This window comes from Atta colombica, unplaced genomic scaffold (assembly GCF_001594045.1).
Source record: "Atta colombica isolate Treedump-2 unplaced genomic scaffold, Acol1.0 scaffold6, whole genome shotgun sequence".
Lineage (NCBI taxonomy): Eukaryota > Metazoa > Arthropoda > Insecta > Hymenoptera > Formicidae > Atta > Atta colombica.
This window is the reverse complement of record NW_017259550.1, coordinates 223,288-236,890: the sequence shown is the minus strand read 5'-3', so window position 1 is coordinate 236,890 and position 13,603 is coordinate 223,288. Positions and strand designations below refer to the sequence as shown.

General features: G+C 35.4%; 1 long non-coding RNA gene across 1 annotated transcript; it reads left to right on the top strand.

Annotated features, from left to right (window-relative positions):
* The first annotated feature begins 2,255 nt into the window (after positions 1 to 2,255).
* Positions 2,256 to 7,505, top strand: LOC108692116. Its single transcript, XR_001931954.1, has 3 exons — positions 2,256 to 2,383; positions 2,507 to 2,780; positions 7,177 to 7,505. It is a non-coding gene; the product is annotated as an uncharacterized LOC108692116 (long non-coding RNA).
* Positions 7,506 to 13,603: the final 6,098 nt, after the last annotated feature.

Here is a 13,603-nt window from a genome sequence, read left to right as displayed (position 1 = left end):
TTTTATTTTATTATTTTATTTTATTAATATTATATCATATTATGTCATATATTTTTATATATATTTATATCAAAAACGCATTTATTAAATGCGTTTTTATACAAAAATAAATGAATCTGAAATACTTTTTTTGATACAGTACATTTCAACCATTATGCGTACGTGCGTAATATGCTCCAATCGCATCACCTTCTGAGATAAGGCAAATTGCTGAATTCACATTGGATCTGTGCATTGTATGACGTTCTGCAACCAATTAAAAAGCAGAATTGATATGAAGCAGAATCCTGTTTTTTTGATTGATTGCAGAGCATCATATGACGCATATCGGATCCAGTATGAATCCAGCAAATGGAGCGTGCTCTTAATTAATCCATGATGTATGTTCTAACGCGATGCAAACATCTAGTCGCCATATTGGTTCCGGTAACGCAAATGTATTGGAGCGTGTTGGGTATGTTGGAGCATGCAACGCGAATAAATCTATCCATAACGCATAAAGCATAAGACATAAGAAAATCAACTAATCAGAGTCCTTTCATAGAGAGAAAGGAAATAAAGACTTTGATAGGTTTATTTCTTCATGCATTATGTGTTGTGCATTATGTAAGAATCTGTGCTTCCCGTTACAAGGTAAATTTTCACGAGCTGCTCTAATCGGCTATTTCAGCGACAAAAAAGATTACGTGATCAAAATGAATACTTGATATTCGTCAATTATCTATATGCATCAGTACAATTATAGAAGTCGTGTGCCTCTTTGCAGAGGGGGAGTCGAAATCTATGTAGAACAGAGAATTTATTTTTTAAATACTGATTCTTTATATTTGTAGATCAGAGTATTTGTGTGGAATAAAGAATTTCATGCTTTATACAACGAGAAGTACCTAAAACGCATGCGTACGTGGCCATAGAACATGAAAATGTGCCCGCAGCTGTTTTCCAGATTTCCTAATGTAAATAATCAACTTTTAGAGTCTTCCTAGCAACAGTGGTATGGTGCAGTGCGGACATGTCTATTCATACCTGTAGATTCGCATTTCCTCGAAAAAATTTTTTCGTCTGAGTGAGTTTAGCTCACATTTCTGTGAGTAGACATTTTTATTCAGTGCAGCATGGCCTCGTCTTCTGGTGAGAAGGGCGGAGACGGAACCACACTAATTCCTTTGTTCTTAATCCCCGATTTTCACGCTTAACTCTTCTTTCTTCTTCCCTAAAAGCAAATGGGACGATTGCTTCCGAAAGCAAGGCACGATCACAGGAAGTATCGTAATCTCTTCAGCGAGATGGGCATCAAAATGCCGAACTCGACGAGCGATGCAGCAAGTGCCATTGCATCAGAAAATAACGATAGAGACTATTTTCGTGGAAGTGAGTGCTTGAAGCGATTTCAGAATCCCAGGGGAATTCTCATCCTTTTCTGATGGATATCGAAGAAAAAGCCGAGAATCAGGAAGTCATAAGCAAAAAGCGTTCCATTCGGAATGGGTGATAACCTCAACGAACAAGGAATTTCTGCCAAAAAAGGTACAGGTGCGCCTATAGGCTCGCCCTCTGAGGGCAGTAACAAGAAACAGAGATGCGGTGATAAAGACGTGAGTACGCCAAGTGCCGTAATTACATTCAACAGTTTGAATAGCAATGGGCCACCACCCCGCTATGGTACATGCAGGCCCGTATGCAGTTTATGTATATTCTAGCGACTGCGACAGCATTATTCACTCCACATAGTATAATAGGTCGGATATACCAGATATTAACGAGATTAAAAAAGTCGGTAAGGGGAAAGTTTTTATTGAGGCCAAGACTGTTAGCGCAACTAATAAACTTGTCGAAAATCCGGTTTTTCACAGACATAACCTGCGAGGTCTTATCTCATAAAGTTCTCAAAACGCGCGTTATTCAAGATGTTCCGCAACAGATAGATAACATGAAAACATATGAATCGTCAAGAAATTATCGATATCCAAAGACTCAATCGTAGAATGGAAAAAGATAACAAAATCGAATTTTTGTCTTTAAGAACTATTCGCCATCCATAAAATTTTTAAGTCAAATCTTCCTATCTGATGTGTTTCTTTTCAAGGTTTCAGGCACGAGGTCCATCTATTTGTACCTAAGCCAAGAATCTGCTTTGCTTGTTTCCACTTTGGGCATATCAGCAAGGTGTGCAAGAGTAAACCTAGAAGTTTGTATTGCGGAAAAAGTAAGCACAGCGAGGCAATTGGTTCGTGTCAATGAGGAACCTGTCAAGTGTATTATTGTCAAGGAAATCACCTTGCCATCTTCAAGGAGTATCTTATCATCCATAGGCAGAATGCTATTGTTAGCATGGTCACCATTGAGAATATCCCAATCGCGAATGCCAGAAGAATCTTTAATGGTAACTCTTTGGGCTCTAGCTCATCTCCTAATTCGGACATGCGCAACTTTCCCCATTTTTGCAGAAGGATGAAGTCTAAGGATTTCCAATACTAAGAAAACTCTAATAGATATAGCTTTTTAGGTGAGGAGACAGGTCATGGTGATCGCTCTTACGCCAGTGCGGTTAAATCTCGTCCAATACCTTCGTCAGCTTGTGTCTAATCGAATGATTTTCTGAGTCATCAATACGATCGCCGCGCTTCTTGCTCGGAGGGCCCGAAATCACTTCGTGAGAGGCGGGAGATTTATGAAGGAGGCGCTCATTGAGATGCCCTATGAGCTCGGTAGAAGTGCATTCCCTTCAGGTAACGGAGTGGCGTTTTGAGGAAGTCCGTCTTCGCAGCAAAGTTTTCAAGGTAGGCAAAGATAATGGTCTTTCAGATTTGGTTTGCCTAATTTCCGATTTGTTCATCCATTTTCAAAAAAAATGATTTAGCTAGCACGCTTGGTTATTATCAATTTCGCAAAAGCTTGAGCAATTTGTTTCGAGCTCCAGATCTCCCTAACAGGAAGGAGGAGGGGGGGCTTCAACGAGTGTCTCCTTGGAATGATTATCATTACTTCCGTAATCAACATTTATCTAGGGATAATCCAGATGATTTTAGTTGCATACGATTTTCGGAATTAATTTGTCAAATGATCTGGATTTGGGTTCTTCCCCGCGGGGAACTGCTGGGGGGAGGGAGGCTTGTGGGTCGTCTGTCCTCGACCTGTTTTCCGGACCAGGGAGTATCCTGTCTGAGAAGTCAGTGGGGGGCTCCTCTGCTGGCACCTGCGGAATCTGTCAGAGATATAGAACGGATCAAAGTGATTGGTAATCTTCCTTCAAGCGATAGCTAGGGAGTATGAGATCCTTTCCATGCAAAAAAACATTAATAAAGGAAGATAACAGCTTTCAAAGATTTCAAAGTTTACAGAAAGGATATAACACATCCTGGAGATAGAGGAATATGTATGCTCATTATTATTCATTAATATTCGCGAAGACATAGTTCACGAAATAATAGAAATGAAAGGCATTGACCTCACAGTAGAATACTTAGCAATTAAAATTCTTTCTCTGAGGGCCTAATTATTGTAATAAACTTCTACATCCGGGTTTAAACACCCCGGCCTCCTTCTATCGAAATCTGCTGGGAAACTTAAATAATCAGGAATATATTCTTCAGGAATATTATAGGGGAGATTTAATGCTCATTATACAGCCGAGGTTACAGACACCAAACAAGTTTAGGAAGAAGTCTCTTGAAAGTCATAAAAGAATTAGACTTGGTAGTCTTCAACAGGGACATTCCTACTTTGATACATTCCTCGCTACTAGCCAACTCGGTCATAGATCTTTGTGTACGCCTAGCATCACTATGTGAGAGATTCGTTGAAAGGGACCCCATGAGATTACTTTCTCATGGTCATCATGGTCGGTGTCCAGGCTAAACTTAAACAAAAATTATGCTATAAAATTTCTCTGAAGTGTGAAGACTATAAAAATATTTCACATTTGTTTACAGTGTGCAATCTGATAATCAACCTGATAATCTGAAGAATGAGGAGTTGGATGTGCTTTCACACACACACACTATTTTTGAGGTTATTAGAAGTTCCGACGAATAAGAAACCGTTGAACAGTAGAGTATCGCTGAATAGAATAGAGGCACCGCCGTAGTGGAATGGGAAATGCACTGAGACAGGAAAAGTATAGGAAAAGGAAAAGAAACAGGCTATTAGAAATTTGCTCTTGGGTACAGGAAAAAAAACAGGCTATTAGAAATCTGCTCTCCCAGCCCAATAGGAACAACTTGTGAACTTTTAAAAAATTAAAACTTCATGTGCGAAACGTTTATGTTTATCTGATTGTAAGGGAATGGTGCAATCTGATTAACAGTTTTAGTTGTTGCATCCTCATGGCTCAGATCTGAGTCCTTATTAAGAACTTTAGAAAACACCGATAGGGGAAATACTTTTCACAAGAAATCACGCAAGCTTCGCTTGAAGCAAGTCATTGTGAAGCTGTGTCCTCCTTACTGTCGTATAGATTCGGTTAAATCAGTAGAAACAATGATGCAAGGGAATCGGAGAAATCCTTACATCTATGCCTGACTAGGCAATCTCCTATCCTTCAAGGAACTGCTGGGTGCTCTCCGCTCAGTTAAGAAATGATCAGCTTCAGAATCAAATAGACTATTCGATGATTGATAACTTTTCTAGAGAATATTTGATTATTTACTCTAAATATATAACGAAGGGAAGTTCGAGAAGAGTCTTTCCAATATCCTGAAAGTACTCCTTAGTTGTTTTGATTCTCAAACCTGGCGACAAGGCGATAAGGCCTATTTCTCTAATGTTATGTTTATGCAACGTACGTTTTACTTTAGGTTCTACTGAGATGGTTTATCGAATTCCGGCCCATTCTTCCTCAAACGCAGTTCGGCTTTAAGCCGTTTAGATCACGTGCTGCGCTTACCATTGTGATCAGGACCGGCTTTCTGAATCACTCCCCCACAATTGCAGTTTTTCTTGATAGCGGAGGCATTTGACCCCAGCATTCTGATAGACGACTTGCTCGAGATAGGTGTGCCTGTCAGGAAATTCATTGAAAATCTAATCTGCATCATTTCAACTTCGTTATTGGATAATTACTTGGCTCTTACAATGCTTTTAAGGGGACTCCACAGAGTCTACACTTATGATTTCTGGACGCGGAAACGCTTGCCGCGCGGTAAAATGTGATGCGATAGTCAATAAGCTTACAGCTTCTAAAGTGTCTCATTTTGCCACGCGGTAAGCGTTTCCGCATCCAGTGTGCAAGAGCCATTGGCTCCTTATTTTTTGACATTTATCTTAAAGCGCTCGATCTTTATTCGGGCATACGCTTGTTACAATATGCAGACGATGTCATACTGCAGTGTTCGCAAAAATTTGCATTTCGGGCCATTACTCGAGACTCGGCGACTGAATCGCCGGGCGTTCACGTGACGCTCTGGTTCAGGAACGTCTCTGTAGCTTAACATGCGGAGGTACTTTACGTTATTAAAGAATATTTTTCTTGCAAAATAATTTTTATTTTCTTAAAAAAATCAAATACTAAATTTTGTCATAATAATTCTTGCCTATCAGAAACTATTCAATAATTGTTACTCAAGATAACCTCCGAATTAAACATAGATAATGTTGCGATCTCCAGGGTCCATTCGCATCGTTTCCTGGGTGTCATTCTGGACAGCAAGCTTAGTAGCAAACAACATCTGAAAATACTTAATCAATAAGGACAGAAAGATCATCAACATTGTCACGGTCCTATCAAGTGAGACTCGTACTTAACGCTTCTTTTCATCGTCTATAAGTTTGTATTTAGGAGCTCAGTGGAATATGGATACCAATTCTTTTCATGAAATACCAATGTAACCGACTTTATCTGCAACTTTAGTTTGCAACGCTTGCAGTATAAGGTGATTAGAAGGGTGATTGGATATCGTGTTTTGACTTCTATCAATGTAATGCTGAGCGAGGTCAAGGAATTCAAACTAAACATCAGATTTGACTTAACCGTATCTAAATTCATTTACAAATCCATGGCTAGCAAATTCAATCCCGCTTATGCAGTACTAAAGGAATTGAAAATTGCCGCAGTTCGCAGGAACTGTAAGGCTCATCAAGAGCTTTCGGCTATTCAAACATTATATAATCAGCCGACAGGAAAAAAGAATGACTTATCGCTCTATATATCCGCCATCTTTCTGAGGTATCTCTTATGAGATATTCTTCATGGAAATTACATATATTAAGGACATACTTGAGTGTGAAATGAAAAACAATAACAGCATAATTCTAGCGGACTTTTATTATAAATCGTTTAAATACAGACAAAATGCTATCTCTTTTTATATACGATTCTAAGAGTCCTAAAGGAATAGTTGGGCAGGGATCTTCTTTCCCCAAATAGAAGGCGATATTAAGCATAAGCTCCCTCTGGAGACATCGATCTTCTCGACCGACTTATGGATTATATATATATCAGGCTCTTTTGGCGGAGGACAGTAACGATACGTCATTTTTTTCAAAAACGTACTGGAAATTCTAAAAAATTCTGAAAACAATCAGCGTAATTATATTATTTACTTTATCAAGCAAATCTTCACGTACATTGTTAATAAAGACATTGAAATCATCCTGTTCTGGGTCCCAGCTCACTCAGGCATTCTGGGTAATAGAGGCTGCGAATAGCGTAGCCAAACAAGCAGCGATGGAAGGATTCATCTCAGAATTTCGCGTTCCATATGAAGACCTATTTACGAATTCCAGAAATCGAGCCCTCAATTTGAGAATTACATGAAGATTATCTCCTTTTTCAAAAGCACAATGTATTTTAAACGGTTCCATATGACCTCCAAAAAAATGATTCGAAAAATCTTCCATGAGCAAAGAAGAAATAGAATAGAAGAAATCCTAATAAGCCGTCTTAGATAAAATCATTACAACCTCAATGAAAATCTTCACAGAATTAACATTGTGAGTTCATTCGCCTATCTCTGCGGGGAGCCACGACAGGACATAAATCATGTAATATTTCAGTGCGATAAGTACAATTTAAATTCGAGTCCACTCCACTTTCATTGCTAGCAAATTTCCAAATTCCCCATAAGATATTTCTCTCGCTCTTTTCTTTCCTACTCCTAAGTTTTGTCATCTGCTCCTGGTCTTTATGAAGGCTAAACGATTTTTTTTTTTTAATTTGCCTTTTCCTCTCCCCTATAGCGCGCGACCACCACTGGCAGCAGACATTCGATTTGAGGGAGAGAGGAGAGGGATGGTAATAAACAAAGCAATTGGAACAGGCACTACGCAGACATTAAATTATCAGATCACCTCAATGGCTCAGTATAAGCCAGTTTGTCTGCGGGGTCAATAAAAGAAGAAGAAGAAGAAGAAGAAGAAGTCGTCAACTTTAACGCTTAATATCTTAGTTCGCGAGGCAGAGCGACACTTTTTTCGGTAATTATACTGAAGGTGCCGCAGCTTAAAAATCAATAAAATTAGTCTTATTCGACGCGTTTTTGCATCAAACGAACAAATCTGACAGAAAAAAATGTCGCTCTCCCTAAAGTTAGGAAATCTGTCATACAGATTATATGTATCGCTATGAGCATGACATGGGATATATAGACTAGTGCTTATTGGTTCGAGATTACATCACATTTTGAACAAAAAAAAATAAATATATCCTACCAGCTTGAGGTTTAATCATTTAAAACTTGCAGCGTAGACAATGTCCTCTTGGAATATTTCTAAGACAGTGAAAAGATAGACTCTAAAAAGACTATTCTCACACTTCACTGTCTTCATAAGTTAGAAATATTCCAAGTGGACACTCTACGCTGCAACCTCTAGGCAATATCTCGGGGCAGAGAGATTTTCACTATTTTCTGTCAGATTGTTTTGTTCATACAAAAACGCATCGAATAAGCCTAATTTTATTTATTTTTAAGCAGTGACACCTTCTGTATAATTTTTCTATCAGATTCGTTCATTTTGTACAAAAACGCATCGATTGAGTATGTTTTTATCAAAATTTGACACTGGGGTCTTCTTAACATTTACTTTATTTACATCTTTTACGCCAGAAATTTAACATTAGAAATTAATATTATATGTAATGAAATAATAACATATATAATAAAATTATATATCATATGATAATATTCTTCCACGCGCACTATTTTCTATATAAAAATTTACTTAGTAAGTACCAGGCTATTCTTCGCCCTGATGAAGTGAACTGCAAAGTTCACGAAACGTTGGCATTTTAAGAATAGATCTGGATATGGAGAAAATCCGCGAAACGCATAATCTTTATACATCATTTAATAATTTTTTATACAAAATGTAACTGTTCAGGATTCTGAATACAAAATAGCATTTTTATTTTCACGACATTTTTGTTAATAATAAGTTGAGATAATTGTTAATAATATGTCACGAATGCGATATGTTAGTACACATATGTCTCCAATGCAATGGAGAGATAGAGTACGCGGTTTTATCTCGATGGACGAGAATTCTCGGTGGAGGCAGAGAAAATTATCCCTGGCTAAGCCATATATCCAGAAGGAAGGTGTCGAAAACAGCTCGATGGAGTATGATCTATCCCTTGGTTTGTAGCTAGTGTGAAGATTTTATGGTAACTGAGCGGCCGAGAATGCTCGACAGTAGCGGAGTATTCTCCATCACCTTTCGCAGTACTGGATCGACACTAGGAGTCGAATCGATTAAAAGCAAAATTGAGACAAAAACGGACAGAACCTTAATACTTTTCTCATGTTTATATATGAATTGTTGTTACCGCTCGTATTGTTACAAGGCAATTCTTGTGATGAATAATATGAGCAAGAGAGATATCGATTTGGTGATAATCGGTTTCATTAATACTCGGCCGAACGGCTGTCATCTGCGACATCGCGCCTTCGACAGTTATCGTGGCGGTGTCCGGCTGATACCTTTATGCGGAACGATACCCATCCAGAGTGTATTACAATTATTATATAATATATGTATAATTTTATTATACAGAGTGGTTCAGAACAACCCAGGTGTCCCTGAAGAGACGTATTCTTGACTGAATTCTAAGACGATTTTTCCTTTACGAAAATTTTGTTAGAAGCTTAATTTTCAAATTACACGAAGAAATAGTTAGCGCATCGGATTGCATAGGAGACAGGCAGGAGCGGCGCACGAGGCACACATTGAATGTATTCACACATTTATAAAAACACGTTCCTTCTTTTCCCTCTTTTTACTTTTTCCCTCTATTACACTATTTCTTTATGTTTTACATGCTTTAAATATGCTAATTTCATTAAATTATAAAATAGAATGAAATTAAAATAAATATTGAATTCTTTAAGTATCAGATTGTATTTTCATTACATTGATAAAATGTAAAAGAGCGAAATTGGACTATTGTCCAATTTCGCTCTTTACATGCGATAAGCTTTATAAAACTATTATTGACATACAAATCATACAATTATTTCAGTACGTCAAATTCTAAGAGCGTTTCTTACAATTTGACGTATTGAAATATAATAAATACTTGTTAGACTTAATTAATTTAATTTAATTTAATTTAATTTAATTTAATTTAATTTAATTTAGTTTATTGCAAAGCTATAACAAAATTATTGTTAACAGAGTAAACATAAAGTATGATACAAGTTCCTAGGGCTCAGGTTCCAAGGCTCCTGATTATTCAGCCAAGAACTTTGCGTTGACGACACAGAATCAGATGACAATCTGGCGAAACCGGTAGCCACTTAAGCATGAGCCTATGTCCATGTGCTCGTCTGCGGCGCGCCGAGAGTGAATGAAACAGCGAGCTCGTTCTCACACTAGTCACATGTTTAAGCGACCAAAAATGCTTTCTCGGAAATCTCGGCTACTCGGCGCGACCTTAAGCAATAAGGGCCGAGGGGCATTCTAAATAACATATAAGTTTTAATAAATTGTAATAATAGTGTAAGCTTCCCATTAATCCAGAATAATCTAAATCATGTTAAAATGCAATAGTTTACGAGATATTTAATTGTATACGATTTTTCATTTTTCATAAACTCGAGTAGCAAGAATATTCAAATATTTCAAGAAGTAGAATTTTCGTCGGAAAAAAATCGGGAAAAAATTATAAATTATTTCTTTTCATAAAAATCTCGAAAGGTCATCAGAAAAAAATATGTTTGAGATTCAAGATTTGTGAAGAAAATATGCGAAAAAAATCAAATAGTTGCAAAAAGCACATTTTTCGCTTATAAAACGAAAGATATTGATTGTATGGAAAAAAATTCTGTATAAAAAAGGTATTCGAAATACTTACAAAATGAGACGTGGAACATTAAAATCGATTTATTAGTTAAGTAAAAAAAAAAAATAAAAAAAACACCGAAAAAGGCCTTTTTTTCACTCGCTCACTGTTCATTGAAATTTAAACGCAAAGCTTTGAAATTCTCATAAAATGTAGCTCTCGTAATGACAAATAAATCTAGCTCTGAACAAGCCTGAAATGTTCATTAGTTTTTGCAAAAAGCATTTGTTCACTAAAAACCTGTATGTAAACTTAATTCTTTCATCTTTGAGCAGTCGCACAGCAATTTATAGGGGTGATTTTTCTTCTTCAAGAAAACTATCACGTACACTTAATAACAAAATGAATTTCTGCAGTTAAACTATTATAAAATGACTTTAAAGAGTGGGTATCTTTTTCCGTATAAAAAAATGAAATAATTTCGTTAATATACATCATATCAAATAGCCGTGTGAAGTATTCGAAATCTGACATTTTTCTACGAATATAAAAAAAAAGATTACTCTCCGATTATTAGGAGTCGAGGTAACAATTTTTTTTCAAAAAAATCATTGACTCTAATTTTTAAGATTAAGAGTTCCGTTTGGCACCGATTTGTCAAAGAAGAATTGAAATTGCTATTAAAAAAAACTCGAACTGTAACTCTGAAATCTTTATTTAAACAAATTTTTTGTTTCTTGAATTTTTATTTTTTCGGTTTATCACTAAAAAAATCACGTTTGAGTATGGAATGCATGTCTGATTAACAAGTCACATTAACTATATTTCTTTATTTAATATGCTTTATTTAATATGTAAAAAGTGTCCAATTGGATAATTAAATATATGAAATTATCAGAATAAAATTGTTTTTGTGAATTTAATTGCAGATGCAAATAATTAGACACATATAAACAAATAATTAGTAAGTAATTTGCCAAATGTTAGCGTAACTGTTAAAGATATAACTCTAACTTTCGCAAATATAAAAGTAAATTAGTGTTGAAAAATATATTTTGCAACTATATTCAACAGTTACACTAACATTTGGCAAATTATTTATTTGTTTACATATGTCATATTTATATCTGCAATTAAATTCACAAAAATAATTTTGTAATTCCGTACATTTAATTATCCAATTGGACACTTTTTACAGCATATTAAATAAAGAAACATAGCTAATGACTTAAATTTGTTAATCAGACATGCATTCTATACAAACGTGATTTTTTAATAATAAACCAAAAAAATAAAAATTCAAGAAACAAAAAACTAAAAATTGGTTACAATTATTTTGCGAAACATTTGATTAAGCTATTTGTTTATTCTTATCGAATTATTTGTTCTTATCGATCTACTCCAGATTTAAAAAATCAGATTTTCGTGTCAATTTATTGTTGAGAAAATGTAAATTTAACAAATTTTAACACACGAAATCAAATACGCGAATCGCCGAGCAGCCCGATCTTCTCCATTCGACTGCGCGTTTCCCTCACTCCCAGCGCACTGCCTCCTTCGCATTCTTCAACTTTCCAATAATTTAAAACAAACTTTTTCGAGCAACTTTTTTTAACAAAAAATTCGAGAATTTTTCAACAACAAATTCAATTCTTCCTTGACAAATTAGTGCCAGACGGAACTCTTAATCTTAAAAATTAGAGCCACAGTAATTTTTTTGAAAAAATATTGTTATCTCGACTTCTAATAATCGGAAGGTAATCTTTTTTTTAAATTCGTAGAAAAATGTTAGATTTTGAATGAACACACAGCTATTTAATATGATGCATATTAATGAAATTATTTTCATTTTTTTTATACGAAAAAAGATACCCATTTTTTAAAGTCGTTTTATAATAGTTTAACTGTAAAAAATCATTTTGTTATTAAGTATACGAGGTAGTACAACTCTTGAAGAAGAAACCCCTGTAAATTGCTGTGCGACTGTTCAAAGATGAAGAAATTAAGTTTTCTGCAGACAACTTTTTGGTGAACAAATTCTTTTTGCAAAAATGAATATTTCTTGTTCAGGGCTAGATTTGTTCGTCATTATGAGGGCTACATTTTACAAGAATTTCAAAGATTTGCATTTAAATCTCAATGAACAGAGAATGAGTAAAAAAAAAGCCTTTTTGGTGCTTTTTATTTTTTTTTCTATTGAATTAATAGATCGATTTTAATGTCTCATTTTGTAATTATTTCGAATATTTACATTTTTTATATCAATGTTTTTTTCATACAATCAATATTTTTATAAGCGGAAAACGTGCTTTTTGCAATTATTCGATTTTTTCCTTCATATTTTCTTCATAAATCTTGAGTCTCAAACGTATTTCTTTTCTGATGGCTTTTCGAGACTTTCGTCTCGAAAAGAAATGCTGATTTATAATTTTTTTCCGGTAAAATTCTATTTCTACTGAATTATTCTTGCTAGCTACTCGAATTTATGAAGAAGGGGTATACTATATAACTCGCACGAAAAATCATAAACAATTAAATATCTCGTAAACTGTTGCGTTTTAACATGATTTATACTATTCTGGATTAATGGGAGAGGTATACTATTACTACAATTTATTAAAACTTATATGTTATTTTGGATGCCTTTCTGCCCTTTATTGATAGGGCCGCCGAGATTATCGAGAAAGCATTTTTGATCGCTTGGAACAACTAGTAAGAAGGGATTCGCTGTCTCATTCACTCTCGTCATGTCGCAGGCGAGCATGCGGACATAGGTTCGTATATAAGGTGAACCATTGCACATAATGGCGGCATAATTGAGGATATGGCTTAAAATTTCGATTAATCAGTTGTTACCCAAGCGGAGACGTTTATGACTTTATTTTTTACATTAGAAATAATTTAATTTCAATATAATTTTTGAAATTAATGGAAATAGTAATTATTATCATGCAACCTTAAAATTGTCAACTCTTGATCTTTAGGGAATAAGAAGTATTTCACATTCTTATTAAACACATAATTGTGCGACTTTTATAATTTTTTACGAAACAATTTGGCATATTGGCACTTTATTGACACTTCTAAGATACAATGATACGACACGTACGATGGCATCACGCGGCAACACTCAGTGTCGGCCTGAATTTTGCATTTTGAGTAAAAGCTGATTGGTTCATTGCTTCCCACTATTTTTGAACGACATTCACCAGAATGGTTCACCTTGTATATTTTCATCATGAGTTTCGTGTTTGTGTTTTACAGCGTCGCACCACGACGCTTAATGGCCGAACTTATAGACGTGGAAAAGTGATGTTTTGACGACGAAATTTATGTTGCGTGCCATTTCATTATTATTTGCTTAATTGCGAAAATGTGACTTGTCTC